General features: G+C 41.8%; 1 protein-coding gene and 1 long non-coding RNA gene across 5 annotated transcripts in view; one reads left to right on the top strand and one right to left on the bottom strand.

The window, feature by feature from the left end:
- The window catches only part of nhsl2 (NHS-like 2), a 290189-nt gene that overhangs the window by 160528 nt on the left and 114794 nt on the right, over window positions 1-14867 (bottom strand). The gene's annotated exons all lie outside the window — the stretch shown is intronic.
- The window catches only part of LOC119617189, a 39595-nt gene continuing 27141 nt past the window's right edge, over window positions 2414-14867 (top strand). The window contains exon 1 of the long non-coding RNA XR_005233406.1: window positions 2414-2859. This is a non-coding gene — a long non-coding RNA (uncharacterized LOC119617189). The remainder of the gene's footprint in view (window positions 2860-14867) is intronic.

Here is a 14867-nt window from a genome sequence, read left to right as displayed (position 1 = left end):
GACCATAGATGAGGGTAGGAACGTAGATCGACCGGTAAATCGAGAGCTTCGCTTTTTGACTCAGCTCTCTCTTCACCACGTCAGACCGGTACAGTGCCCGCTTCACTGCAGACGCTGCACCAATCCGCCTGTCGATCTCCCACTCTATTTTTCCCTCATTCGTTAACAAGACCCCGGGGTCAATCAGATCAGAAGATGCCAAACAGATGTCAATGGAGTATCAGACCTGTTTCAGCCTATTTTATAAGTGTGTTAGAAAAGACGACAATCTCCGGAGATCCTTTATCATTGTCTGCCAGGCCCTCCTTTTAGGCCCGAACAGCGAAAGTGCTATGAAGGTCTATTGTAATTGCTGTTTTTTATTATTATTATTTGTAGCAAAAATAAACTGGCTACTTGGAGGCCTTAACATATTCAAAAAGTCACCAAATTTTGCAGATGCATCAGTCGTGCGTGAAATTTACATGTTTTAAGGGTTTCAAAAATGTCACTCAACAACCTGCTCCACAGTGCCCCTTGGAAAGTTTCAAAACACCCTCCGCATTGACCTTAATTTAACGTAGAAGCATGATATTTGGTACACTTACCAAATACATACAGAAAACTCCCCTGCATCAATGCTCCATACCAAACAGTAAGTCGGCCATCTTGGATCAAAGGTCGTATTTTGATCCCTTATGGCCCTTTATAGCCTCTGCATTTGATCAAACTCCTCCTAGAGATTTTGATCGATCGGTTTGAAACTTGGTCAGTTTGCTCACAACGCACGGCCGATTAAAAGTTATCAAAACAGTGAGATTTTGTGCATGCTGAAGGGGTGTGGCCAGGCCTCAAAATTTGACATCTCGCTATAAAAGACAAAACTGTTATATCTTGTACATGATAAGTCACAGAGATACCAAATCTTCTGTGATTAATACAAGTCCGGTCCTCAACAATGCTCAATGGTCAAATCATGACGTCACTTAAGCAACGCCCCCTGAGAACAGGAAGTGCAAAGTGAAAGGTACAGCTCTGACCCCCTTGACCTAATCAAGACAATCTTGTGTCAGAAGACAGATAACAAGTTGGTCTGACTTGCATTAAAGCACCAAGAGGTTTCGCTGGAGGGCGTGGCCATGGCGGCTTGGCGAAGTCAGACGTTATGCCATTGCCATACGTTGGCTCTAAATTACACAAAATCCAGCCAAACCGAACCAAACTTACTATGATTGATCGTAGACCACCCCCGGATAAGAATGCAGTCCAATATTTGGTGGGCGTGGCCTAATTCCTCCACAGTACCCCCTAGAAATCATTTAAAAAGCAGTCCCAAGCAATGCTTTCACTGACGATCATGAAATGCAGTACACGTGTGTACCTTGACAGGACCTATGAAAAAGTCTCTTGGAGCCATGGTCCAAACCCCACAGGAAGTCAGCCATTTTAGATCAAAGCCCTGTTTTTGTCTTATTTATACACGTTGTATTTGAGCAAATTCCTCCTACAGCTTTTGACATACAGACTTCAGAATCACTCGGCTCAGTCTTGAGGCATTGAAGATTAAAACTTATCAAAAGCTTTTTGCTATAGCAAAGCATGTGGGCGTGGCCAAGCCTCAAAATCTGACCATTCGCCATGAAATATCGAGGTGGAATAACTTCCACATACAAGGTCACAGCATAATGAAACTTTCTGTGGGTCATAACAGACCAGGACTAATCACATTCACATGGTAAATATGTGACATCACCTTAGCCCTGCCCCCTTCCAACAGGACGTCATCCGTTTTTTCTGCTGGTTGTCTTTTTTTTTTACTCTATGATTCATATAGGTTAAAAACTGTGTGAAATCACCTAGAACAACATGATGCTGCCTCCTTCTCTCAACACTGGCTGGTGGCTGGCGCATGTGGGCATGACAGAATGGCGAATTCTGATCCCTCGCCGTTTGCAAATGATTGGCTCTAAATCACACATGCATTATCCGATTTGCACCAAACTGGATATGAATGACCTTTGTTAACCTCTACAGATGCCAAAAATACTGACTGAGGGAGAAGGTGGCAAATACCATCACAAATAAAAACAAAAAACACAGATCCTGATAACCAGGAGTGAAAAGACAAACTAGCATTGCACTTAGTTGAATTTTTAAAAAAGCTTAAAAACTGAGGTGTACTTTTTAAACTATCAGTAAAAGTGGAAGGTTCCTGCACATTTTCCATTTTGAAATTCAATACATTTTTTAGACTTTATATCCATTTTTGATTCCACTTATTAACATCAAAACATCTCTATATAAATTGTAATTCAGCATGTGCTAATTTTTATTTGTATACATGTGGACAATCATTGTATGTGCTGACTGCGGAAAACAGAACATTGAAGGAGAATGTAAACAAACTCACAGAAGAAATGGCGAAGCTCTCCAGTGACAACAAGAAAATCAAGCAGACTGTATTGAATATCCAAGCCAGAAGCATTCAGGTCAACCTTATTTTCTCCGGAATTCCTGAGTGGGCAGAAGAAGATCCAAAGGCCCCCGTACAGGAATTCCTCCAGCGCCATTTGGGGATCCCGAGCGACACAGTTAACTCCATCCCTTTCCACCGTGTACATTGTTTTGTAGCGAAACAACCCGAGAACCGCCAGCACAGACTCATTGTCGCAAAGTTTGAACACTTCAAAGAAAAAGTTCAAAGCTGCGGCAGGGAATTACACAGCACAAATTATATCATCAATATCCAATTTCCAGAGGAGATCCTGGACAGACGTTGCGTCCTTTTCTGTGAAGAGGAAGCTCATTACTGAAGGGAACTGCGCTGGTATTACCGTGGACAAGCTCTATGTCAACAGACAGCCGTTCTGGAAACGGGAGGTAACTACGTGGCTTTATTTAATATAATAGCAGGTAGGATTATACAGCAAACACTGATTAGATGCTAGGAGAAGTGTTTTTGGCACTTACTAAACTTTAATGTTAATTAGCAAATCATTGTTACTGTGGTTTTGATGAATGCACCTCCCCCAGCACCTTGTTTATTTTTGTTTGTTTGTTTTTTTGTTAGTTCTCTCTCACTCTTACACACACAGAGACACAAACACAGACAGGAAGACACAATACAAACTTAGTTTAGACCTCAAACTTATATGAATTCAATACGGTTTGTCACGTGGAATGCACATGGAATTGTAAAAAATACCAAAAAGCACAAAATCATAGATCAACTAAAAAAAACTTAAAGCAGACATTGTCTTACTTTAGGAAACTCACATATCCAAATCTGTATCAAATCCATTAAATACACCAGAAATTCCTCAATTTTATTTCGCTAACTATAATTCCAAACGAAGAGGGATAGTTACTTAAATTAATAGAAGGGTACGGTTTACATGCCAGGATAGCTTATCTGATCCAGAAGGGCGATATGTAATTATTAACATAAAAATGAACAACAAAGACTGGTGTATTGCTAATGTATATGTTCTAATTGTGGATGATTCCAACTTTTATCACAGTCTCTTTTTTGCCCTTTAAACTCACACTGATGCAGCACTTGTGGTGGGAGGAGATTTTACCTCACTCTGAACAGAGTTAGACAGGCTCAGTAGATCTGCACTTTGTAAATTGCAGTCAGTTAATACATTAAAGCAGTATATGGAAGATTTTGGTCTGTGTGATGCCTGGCGCTCACGTCACCCATCAGATAAGAAGTTCACCTTCTTCTCACCTGTCCACCACTCTTAGTCATGCATAGACTTCTTTTTAATCAGCAACTCAGTTATGAAGGAGGTATGTAAGGCACAAATTTATCCTATTTATAAGTGACTATGCTCCAGTAACTATGATGGTTATGGAAAAAACAGAAACACCACCTGTTAAACCATGGCAGTTTAACACATCATTACCTAAAGATAAAGAATTTAACCAAGTTTTTTGTAAGACAGTGGACTGATTTTCTGGAAATAAACGATCAACCTAATATCTCCTCTGGTGACCTCTGGGAGGCAGCAAAAGTTGTTATGCATGGTAAAATAATTTCTTATTCATCATATAAGAAAAAGAAAGAAAAGCAACTGAATTAGAACTAGAACAGAATATAAAGAACTTAGAAACTACATATGCTACATCCCAAGAAGATAATCTGTTAAATGAAATAAGGAAACTAAAACTAGAACTTAATAAGATACTAAAAGCAAGAATGCAATTCCAAATACAGAAATTACGGTTGGAGAACTTTGACATTGATAATAAATGCAGCAAACTTCTTGCTTGTTTTCAACTGAAAACGAATAAAGAAAAGGGAAGAATTTAAACAATAACTGACAGTAATGGTAAACCAACTTATAACCCTAATGAAATCAATTAAATGTTTAGAAATTTTTATAAAATTCTATACTCAAAAGATATTGATCCTTCCTATCTCGACATAGATGAATTTTTAAATAAAGTTAATCTTCCTAAATTGACTGAACAACAGAAAGAGGTTCTGGAGCTACCTTTAGCAGCTAGTGAACTACATGAAGTAGTTAATAGAATGCCTAATGGCAAAGCTCCAGGACTCAATGGCTTCCCTGCAGAATTTTATAAAGAATTCTGGACACTGCTGGCCCCCACCTTCCAACGGGTGGTCACAGAAATTCAGCAAACCTCGATACTCTCCCCAAATATGAATTGTGGTAACATAAATCTTATCCTCAAGCCGGATAAGGATCCCACACATCCATCCAGCTACCGCCCAATATCACTTAAAACACAGATCTTGAAATCATTTGTAAGACATTGGCCACAAGGCTTGAAAAAATAACCCCTCATATTATACATCCTGACCAGACTGGATTTATTAAAAATTGTTATGCTGTAAATACAAGAAGTGAATAATTACAAGAAGACTCATCAAAGTAATAGATTATTGCAACATTCTAAATAAATCTGGTTTAATTGATTCTTTAGATGCAGAGAAGGCTTTTGACAAGGTTAACTGGAATGTTCTATTTGCTACTAAATAAATTTGGATTTGGACATAACTTTTTGACGTGGATCAGATTTTTATATAGCTCACCCAATGCCTGTGTGAAAACAAATGACTGGATTTCGCAAAGCCTCAAACTTGAAGGAGGCACCAGGCAGGGTTGTCCTCTCTCGCCCTCACAATTTGCTATATTTATTGAACCACTGGCGGCTGCAGTTCGTCAATGTAAAAATTGACGAACTATTGAGACAACGCTTCCCATGGATGTCCTCTACGGCAGGGAGTGGTGCTCCTACTATGCGCTGGGCGGCATTCACCACACTTTGTCACCAAATCCTTCAGTTCACACAGTTTATTAGTTAGTTAGCTAGTTAGTTTAGTTTATTTCTTTTGTGCCATACGCCATAAAAGGTGCCCAGCCCCCATGGGCTTATTATACACAAAAACATATTTCAAAGTTCTTGTTCATTATACAGATCACTTCTCGGTGACAGTACGTTGTTTCTGCGCATGCACGAATCAGCAGTTTGTTTAGCACACCTTTATAGTTAAGGGTGGAAGCAATTATTTCCAGTACTTCTGGAACAGATTGTGCAGTGACACTCACTCCTTGGCAGCAGCAGTGGCGCAAAAAGTGGGTATGCACCGTATGCAACGCATAGGGGCACTGCACTAGAGGGGGCGCTAAAACGATGTCGGGAATTTTTTTTCTAGTCGGCATTTTCTATATTTAACAGCTGTTTGCGCATGCATGAAATGATCAATAACAAAGGAATGACACTGATTAGGCACCACTCCACTCCTTTACCTCCCCTCCTGTCGCTTCCCCCTCCCACACAGGTCGCTTGGGCACGCGCCCCTTGGAGAACGTGCTAAGGCGCGCGTTTTTTCTTTCAAATTTGAGTTGTTGTAGACTATGATTGGTAGTGCACTTGACAACAGGGAGCTAAAGATGAAGCGCCAGAAAAAAAAAGCTGTCCGGGGCACAAAACAGAAAAGGGATAAAAATGTTGGGGGGGTGAAGAAAAGGTTTTCAAAGTGGTTGAAAGACAGTAGTTAAGTAATGTCAGTGTGTCAACAGGAGGGTTGTAAATATTCAGGTTAGCTTAACCTCCTAGGACCCTGCGTCCACATATGTGAACATTATTTTTCTCACAGACTGCATTATAGAAGATAAAAATAAATCTTTGTTTTTACACTCATCAGGTCCCACTCAGCCCACATAACTAAGTGAAGTTAAAAATGCATACCATGTTAGAGTTCGGGTCTTAGGAGGTTAAGCTAGCCTAAAATGACAGGTGGGTAGGGTTGCCACCTGTCCCATAAATACGCTCCGTATTTGGCTGTTAAATGATGCGTCCCGTATTGAACCGATACGGGACGCCATTTGTTCCGTATCTCTATAATTGTCCAACAGACACGACTATTACACACATATCCACACTAAGTGTCACAAGAAAGGCCAAAGTAAAACACAGGAAACATTAAGGCCAGGCTCGCAAAATTGTTGTGGCGGGAGCGCCTGGCTACTGTCCAACTCGGTCATCATAGTTGCCTAGAGACTGACACAGCCGAGGTGAGCTGCTTTTTAAAATGTCCATCCAATACCTGACCATGTCATTAGAAGCAAAAACTATTGCAAAAGTGCAGATGTGAGTGGGAAGACGCACATCCCAGGATGAACAGCATCAGTGAGGATGAATAAAGGCAATAAAAAAAATGTGTGGCACAGTGTGCTGTATGATATCAGACAGAATGGATCAGTAGAGAAACATTGCAGACTCGTCTGTGGTGATTTGGCTTTTTTCTGGGTTTTGTTTGTTTTATTTTTATTGAAGTTATTTGGTTTGTGTTTTTGTTTTGTTTCTATTCTGTTATTTGGTTGTATTTGCTTTTTGTTTTTGTCTCATGTTCATGTTTCATTTCACTCTTCTCCAGTCACTCACTTGCCTGTCAGCCACGCCCATCTACACCTGTCCCGACTCTGTAATCACTCCACCTGTTCCCACTCACCTCGTTATCCTCAGTGTTAAAAACCCGATCACTCTTCCCATACCTCGCTGGATCATTGTTTGTTTGTTGTTAGTTTGATGTTTGTTGGTTGTTGCTTGGCTCCGTGTTCCTGTCTTCAGAGTTCTGTTCCATTTATGTATTTTATTTTAGTTCTTGTCTGTTTGCTGTCACGTCAGCTTTTTGTTTTCGTTTGTTTCTTTAGTTTGATAAATTAGCGTTTTCCACGCAACATGACACCATCAGAACCTAGAAGAACCAGACATCAGTGTGTCTTAATCCCTCAATCATCTCCTGAGACCCATATGGTACAGAACATTTTGCTGTGATCAATTAAGTTTCTTTTTGTGCTTTTAGTAGACTATTATGGTTTGATTATTGGATTAGGATGTTGAGTTTGGATGGTATGTTATTCATATATAATAGTATTAACCAAAATAATATAAATGGCAGTTTAAAGAACAAATCATACTAATACATGCTACAAGGAAAACATGCTAACCAATGCCTCAGACACAGACCTGCAGCCCATGGGTGGTTCTGGACAGGGACTGACACAAGTGGCTCTTTGGCTCACATATATATTAAATGATGAAATATTGCCCTGTTTTTTGTTTCATTCTTTTTTAATTGCCCCTCATGAAAAAAACACAGACTACTCTGGCCCTGTAGTAAATCTGGTCAAAAACCAGCCTCTGAACCTAACTCCTTAGTCCAGAAAGTACCAGAATATGCACAGAACTGTCTGACATGGATTTAAAATATTAAATCTGGTGTTATGATCAGTTACTCAGTACTTGAGTAGACCTTTTACCAAATACATTTTACACTTGCTTATTTAAAGATTAATCTACTTCTGCTTAACATGTTGAATTGTACACTACCCTGATAGGTGTACAATTTTTGGGTACTGTAACCCACCCCTATAATAACTGCCCTATTGAGTTTTTTTTTTTTTTTTTTACAAAAAACAGCCAAAAAATGACGTATACCACTTCTGTGGGCACCCCACCGTAGTAAGTGTCCCTTATTTTTATTTCTGAAAGGTGGCAACCCTACAGGTGGCTGTTGTTGTCTTGCAACTGTTTGCTGTAGATGTAGGCCTATTTACAATATAACAGATAAAAAAAGCAAAATAAAGACCCAATAAGTTGTTTATGGTGAATTATAAAGCTGATAAATTATAGAACATGGGTCACCAATGCTGTGTTTCTTTTTATATTACATAACTGATATTTTGCATCTACAAGAGTTAGAAAAACAGTGGTTAGTACAAAGACATGAGTTGAAAATTTTATTAAGTTCCTTTAAAAAATACACAAGTTATTACTTAATAAGAAAATGTGTATTTTGAATGAATCTTACAAATATGTTAATTCCTACAAAACAGTCAAATATATTCACTAAAACACATTTGCAAATGTTACTGATTAAGATTAATATCAAAGAAATAATGTTTAATTTTTTAATTTCCTACTTTAGTAAATCATCCATTATGTGTCCCTTGTTCCTATCTGGGTGAGGGTGGGTGCTGGAGTCTCAGCTGCCTTTGAGTGAAGGCAGGGGACACCTCAACCATTCTCCAGTCTATTACAGACACAGATATCATTCAAGAAATATACCCAGCAAGCCGTCTACTGAAGGGTTACAAGGCTCTAGAAAAGTTAAATTTCCTCATACAGGAGAATTTTAATTTGGTGTTTCCAAGTTTGACAGTAGCCTTTACAGTATTCTTAACCATGCCTCTGACAGTTGCATCTGCCGAGAGATCCTTTAGCAAGCTGAAACTTATCTAAACATACCTTTGTTCGAGTATGAGCAATGATCGCTTGTCCCAGTCAGCAGTGATCTCTACCATTATTCAATGGTCAGCATGAGGAGGTCCTGTTAGATTCAGACTGCTTTAAGTCTGTGGTTCATTCCAGTATTGTGCCAAGAGACCTTTGTGAGAAGTGAAGTGAGATTTATTTATATGGCACTTTTCAGCAACAAGGCGATCCAAAGCGCTTTACAACAGAAACAAAAACAGAATGAAACACAAAAAAGAAAAACACAACAATCATGTATTCTAAATGAATCATGTATAATCTAAATGAGAAATAGGATAATCTAAATAAAATCACAAAACCAGACATATCTAAGCATGAGCTGGTGCGGTTCAGAAGACAGAGAAACAGAGAGAGAACAAACACGTCCGCCTTCCACCAGGAGCAGAGAGGGGAAAAAAAGGACTGAAGCTTGAGCTAACGTTAGCTGTGTTCATGGTGATGAGAAGACCTATCCCACAGCTGAAGTTTACCTAACAGTTGATGGTCAAACTTATCTCATGTCAGTAGCTTTGATGGCTAAGCTCCCTTATGCTTTTATTTTGGGGAGTGATGTTCCAGTTCTTTTTGATCTCATCCAACAAGCACAAGTTATGTCACAGTTGGATGGGCAGAATAGTGCAATGTCACCAGTTCAAGGGGTGAAGAGGCAGTTAATAGGAAAAATTAATGCTTCCTGTAATGTGGCAATCACTAGAGATCAGAAAGCTAAGAATACTCTTGAGGAGTTACCTTTTTACCACGCAGAGCTAGAAGAGGGTCCAGTAAGGCTGTGTAAGAACAGAGCACAAAAGAGGAGGGACAAGTTTTAGGGTTCATCTAAGAAACTGTGCGAACTTGCCAAATAACCAAGCCTGTCTATAGATGTTAAAATCCCTTCAGACATTGCTGCACTCCAAAGGGCTGATCCAAAGCTAAAATTTTGGTTTGATAAAGTTTCAGAGGTAGAGGGTGAAAAACTAGGCAAAGCAGACTGTCCAGCAGATGCTACTTACATAATAAAAAATGGCATTCTCTACCAAAGACAGGGCAAAGCTGAGGCTTTAGCATTGCCCCAGTGTTTAACACAGAAGTTTGGTCATTCAGTCACATGGGCAGGTCATTTAGCATTCCAGAAATCACTCAGCAGAATAAGTAACAAGTTTGTTTGGCCTGGTATGTACACACAGCTGACAGAGTTTTGTGCTACATGTGAGACTTGCCAGCTGACATCACCTAGGGGGTACCACGAGCCCAACTTCAGCCATTGCCCCTTATTGCCACTCCATTTGAAAGGATCGGATTGGATATTGTGGGGCCCCTTGAGAAAAGCTTGTCTGGCCACAGATATATCTTGGTTATCTGTGATTATGAACAACTCTATAAAAAATCTGGTCTCCATATACATAAGGACATGTACAATTCTCATTTATTGCATTACAAGTTATCAATTTCTCTAACTAAATCTGATTACTACTCTGGTCTCATTTCCTCCTACAATGGTAACACTAAGATCCTCTTCTCACTGTTGAAGAATTCTTTTCATCCCTGTGATTCTCTCCCAGCTCACTTTCACTCAACCGATAGCTGCAACTCTCTCATGCTCTTTTTTACTGATAAAATCATCAAAATCCATCAAGAATTGTCCCCTGTCTCTCCTCTTTCTACCCCTTCAGAATCTTTTACCTTCAGTCAACCTTTTTCTACGTTTCACCTTCCTCCCCCTTCTGAAATAGCTGACCTCATTCAAAATGCCAAGCCCACCTCATGTTCTCTAGATCCCTTCCCCACTGATCTTATAAAACTCTGCCTTCTTCCGCTTCTTCCTATCATCTCTGCTATCATCCACTCCTCTCTCTCTGCTGGAACTATTCCAACTGTTCTCAAAACTGCTGTCGTCACACCAATCCTTAAAAAGCCTGGTCTGGATCCCAATAATTTCAATAATCTTTGCCCTATTTCCAATCTTCCATTCATTTCCAAAATTCTGGAGAAAACAGTTGCCTCCCAGCTCCACCACCATTTAACCCAAAACAGTCTGTACGAACCGTTTCAGTCAGGTTTCCGCTCCGGTCACAGTACAGAATCAACTCTCCTCAGAATCACAAACTCTCTCCTCATGGCTGCAGACTCTGGGTTACTTTCGATTCTCATCCTCCTTGATCTCAATGCAGCTTTTGACACCATCTCCCACAGCATCCTCCTTCGCAGACTTTCATCCATCGGCATCTCCGGCACACCGCTCGCTTGGTTTCATTCATATTTCACTGAGCATTGTGGAAAAAGCTTTTGCTCGTCTTGAAACGCCTGCAGAAAGTTGCTGAACAAGTTCTTCCTGAAAGTCAATGTGGATTTCGGTCTGGGCGATCAACCATTGACATGATATTTTCCTTACAATAACTGCAAGAGAAATGCAGAGAGCAGCAACGACCACTTGTCATCGTCTTTGTGTATCTGACTAAGGCCTTTGACAAGGTAAGCAGACCTGGTCTCTTTCACATGCTGAGATTCTGCACATCAGAAGATATGCAGGCTTCCATTCAGTTTGATGCCGCACAGTCTGATAACTTTGCAATCAGAAGCGGTATCAAGAGAGGATGTGTCCATGCCCCCACCTTTGGAATCTACTTTGCTGTGCTGCCAGACACTGACTTTAAAGAGGGTCCTGGTGATGTCTTTCTCTACTAGAGAGCTGATGGATCTCTCTTCAACCGTGCACACTTCAGAGCCAAAACAAAGGTCAAGGAAGTTGTCATCCATGATCTACTGTTTACTGACACTGCCACTCTATAGTGTATGCTCGATAAGCTAATCTCTGAATGCCAAGCATTCTCACTAGACATTAGCATCAAGAAAACAGTTTTCCTCACCCAAGGAGTAAAAGAGAATTTTGCTGTGCCACAGTTGGATGACAAGCCATTAGAAGTTGTAGAGAAATTTTGCTATCTCAGCTCTACAATTTCCTCTAATGTCTCTCTCTATGATGAACTTAACTTTCGGCAAGTTTTTCACATGAGCCTGGAACAACAAGTATCTAACTCTGAAGACAAAGATTAGACGTGTGTGATAAGCTCCCTCCTGTAAGGGTCTGAAACATGGATATGCTATTAGAGGTATGAGAGGAGCTCAATTTTCCATATTCGCTGTCTATGCAAGATACTGAGCATTAAGTGGCAAGACAGGGTCTCCAACACTGAGGTGCTTGACAGACCTGGAACCATCACCATCATGACGATGATGAGTAAGAGTTCCTACCTGAAACAGCTGACTAATGCTAAGGTTAAATACAGTAAGTTTGCTATTCACATTGGCAGTAATGACACCTGCTTACGCCAATCAGAGGTCACTAAAATTATTGAAGCTTCATTGTGTAACTTTGCAAAAACTATGTCGAACTCCGTACTTTTCTCTGACCCCCTCCCCAACCTGACCAGCAATGACATGTTCAGTCGCATGTCATTGTTCAACTGCTGGTGGTGTCTTGAAAACAATGTGGGTATGTGTACATAGATAATTGGAGTGCATTTTGGGAAATACCTTGTCTGATGTGGAGAGATGGCACCATCTCCCTTTGGGTGGAGCTGCTCTTCTTTCTAGGAGTTTGGCTAATTTTGTTAGACATCCAAATTTTTGACAATTCAGGGTCCAGTCCAGGAAGCAGAGTTGTAGTCTTACTTACCCCTCTGCTTCTTCTCCTCTGTTACCCACCCAAGCTCGCATTAAAATAGTGTCAGCTCACCCATGGTCCAAATTAAACAAACCAAAAATTTTTAGAAAATAAATCATAAAAATCTTATTAAAATAAACACAGTTACTTTATCAGAACAAAGAAAAAAAAATTGAATGTGGATTATTTAACATGAGATTTCTATCTTCTAAGTCTGTTAGTAAATGATTTGATAAGTGATCATAATAATGAATTATTTTGTCTCACAGAAACCTGGCTATAATCAGGAGGATTTTGTTAGTATAAATGAATCCACTACTGCTAATCATCTAAATTTTACATTCCTAGAACAACAGGTCAAGGTGGAGGAGTAGCTGCTAACTTTTAGTCAGGATTATTGATCTACCCCTCCCTGGGCTACCACCTTATCGTGGTGGAGGGGTTTGAGTGTCCCAATGATCCTAGTAGCTATGCTGTCAGGGGCTTCATGCCCATAGTAGGGTCACCCAAAGTAGACAGGTCCTAGGTGAGGGGCCCGACGAAGTGCAGCCCAAAGACCGCTTATGACGAGTACGATTATTGGACACAGTGTTCCCTCGCCCGGACGCGGGTCACTGGGGCCCCACTCTGGAGCCAGGCCTGGAGGTGGGGCATGTTGGCGAGCACCTGGTGGCCGGGCTTTCGCCCATGGAGCCCGGCCGGGCACAGCCCGTAGAGGTGACATGGGTTCCCCTTCCCATGGGCTCACCACCTATGGGAGGGGCCAAAGGGGTCAGGTGCAATGTGGGATGGGTGGTGGCTGAAGGTGGGGACCTTGGCGGTCTGATCCTCGGCTACAGAAACTGGCTCTTGGGAGGTGGAATGTCACCTCTTTGGTGGGGAAGGAACCTGAGCTGGTGTGTGAGTTCGGAGAGGCCATGGAGAAAGACTTCTGCACGGCTTCGAGGTGATTCTGGTCCACCATACGGCATCTCAGGAGGGGAAAGCAGTGCAGCACCAACACTGTTTATAGTGGGGGTGGTGTGCTGCTGACCTCGACTCGGGATGTCATGGGTCGGTGGGCGGAATATTTCGAAGACCTCCTCAATCCCACCGGCACGTCTTCCATTCAGGAGGCAGAGCCTGGGGACTTTGGGTCGGGCTCTCCAATCTCTGGTGCTGAGGTCACTGAGGTGGTTAAAAAGCTCCTCGGTGGCAAGGCTCCGGGGGTGGATGAGATTTGCCCGCAGTACCTTAAGGCTCTGGATGTTGTGGGGTTGTATTGGCTAACGCGACTCTGCAATATTGCGTGGACATCGGGGGCAGTTCCTCTGGATTGGCAGACCGGGGTAGTGGTCCCCTTATTCAAAAAGGGGGACCGGAGAGTGTGTTCCAACTATAGAGGGATCACACTCCTAAGCCTCCCTGGGAAGGTCTATTGTGGGGTTCTGGAGAGGAGGGTCCGTCGGATAGTCGAACCTCGGATTCAGGAAGACCAGTGTGGTTTTCGTCCTGGTTGTGGAACATTGGACCAGCTCTATACCCTCAGCAGGGTCCTTGAGGGTGCATGGGAGTTCGTCCAACCAGTTTACATGTGTTTTGTGGACTTGGGGAAGGCTTTCGACCTGGTCCCTCTGGGAATCCTGTGGGTGGTACTCCGGGAGTATGGGGTACCGGGCCCTTTGATATGGGCTGTTAGGTCCCTATATGACCGGTGTTAGAGCTTGGTCTGCATTGCCGGCAGTAAGTCTGATTCATATCCAGCGAGAGTTGGACTCTAAGGTTGCCCTTAGTCACCGATTCTGTTCATAACGTTTATGGACAGAATTTCTAGGCGCAGCCAAGGTGTTTCTCGTTTCTCAGCTGGCCTGGAAACGCCTTGGGATTCCCCCGGAGGAGCTGGCCCAAGTGGCTGGGGAGAGGGAAGTCTGGGTCTCCCTACTTAGGCTGCGACCCCCATGACCTGACCCCGGATAAGCGGAAGATGGATGGATAGATGGATGGATGGATGGATGGATTATTGATTTATGTGAAAACAATTGTAAATTATAAATCTTTTGAGTCTTTGACTCTCTGTCTTTCTCATCCAAAATGGAAATCAGAAAAAAACACTTTTACTTCTTGTTATATATCATCCACCAAGACCTTATTCCCAATTTTTGTAGCGCATACTCTGTACCGGTCCGTTGCCCGGGGATTGGGGACAGCGGTGGAAATTAGCACCCGCCACTGGCCAAATGCGGGTAAATATTTGAAGTGGCGGGTGAATTTGATCAACACACACGCCACTGTGGCGGGTTGGCAATTTGAACAGAAAAATGTTTATTTGTCCTCCTGACATATAGGGGGCAGTAATGTGCTTGAGTTGCTGCTAAATGCAAGAAGGAGAAAAGTTTAGCAGACACTCTTTTCCAGTTGGTGGCGGTATTGATTCCTTCAGTTGTTTACCAAC

Source organism: Kryptolebias marmoratus, linkage group LG7 (assembly GCF_001649575.2).
Source record: "Kryptolebias marmoratus isolate JLee-2015 linkage group LG7, ASM164957v2, whole genome shotgun sequence".
Lineage (NCBI taxonomy): Eukaryota > Metazoa > Chordata > Actinopteri > Cyprinodontiformes > Rivulidae > Kryptolebias > Kryptolebias marmoratus.
Note: the sequence above shows the minus strand (reverse complement) of the source record. Positions and strands in the feature narration are given on the sequence as shown.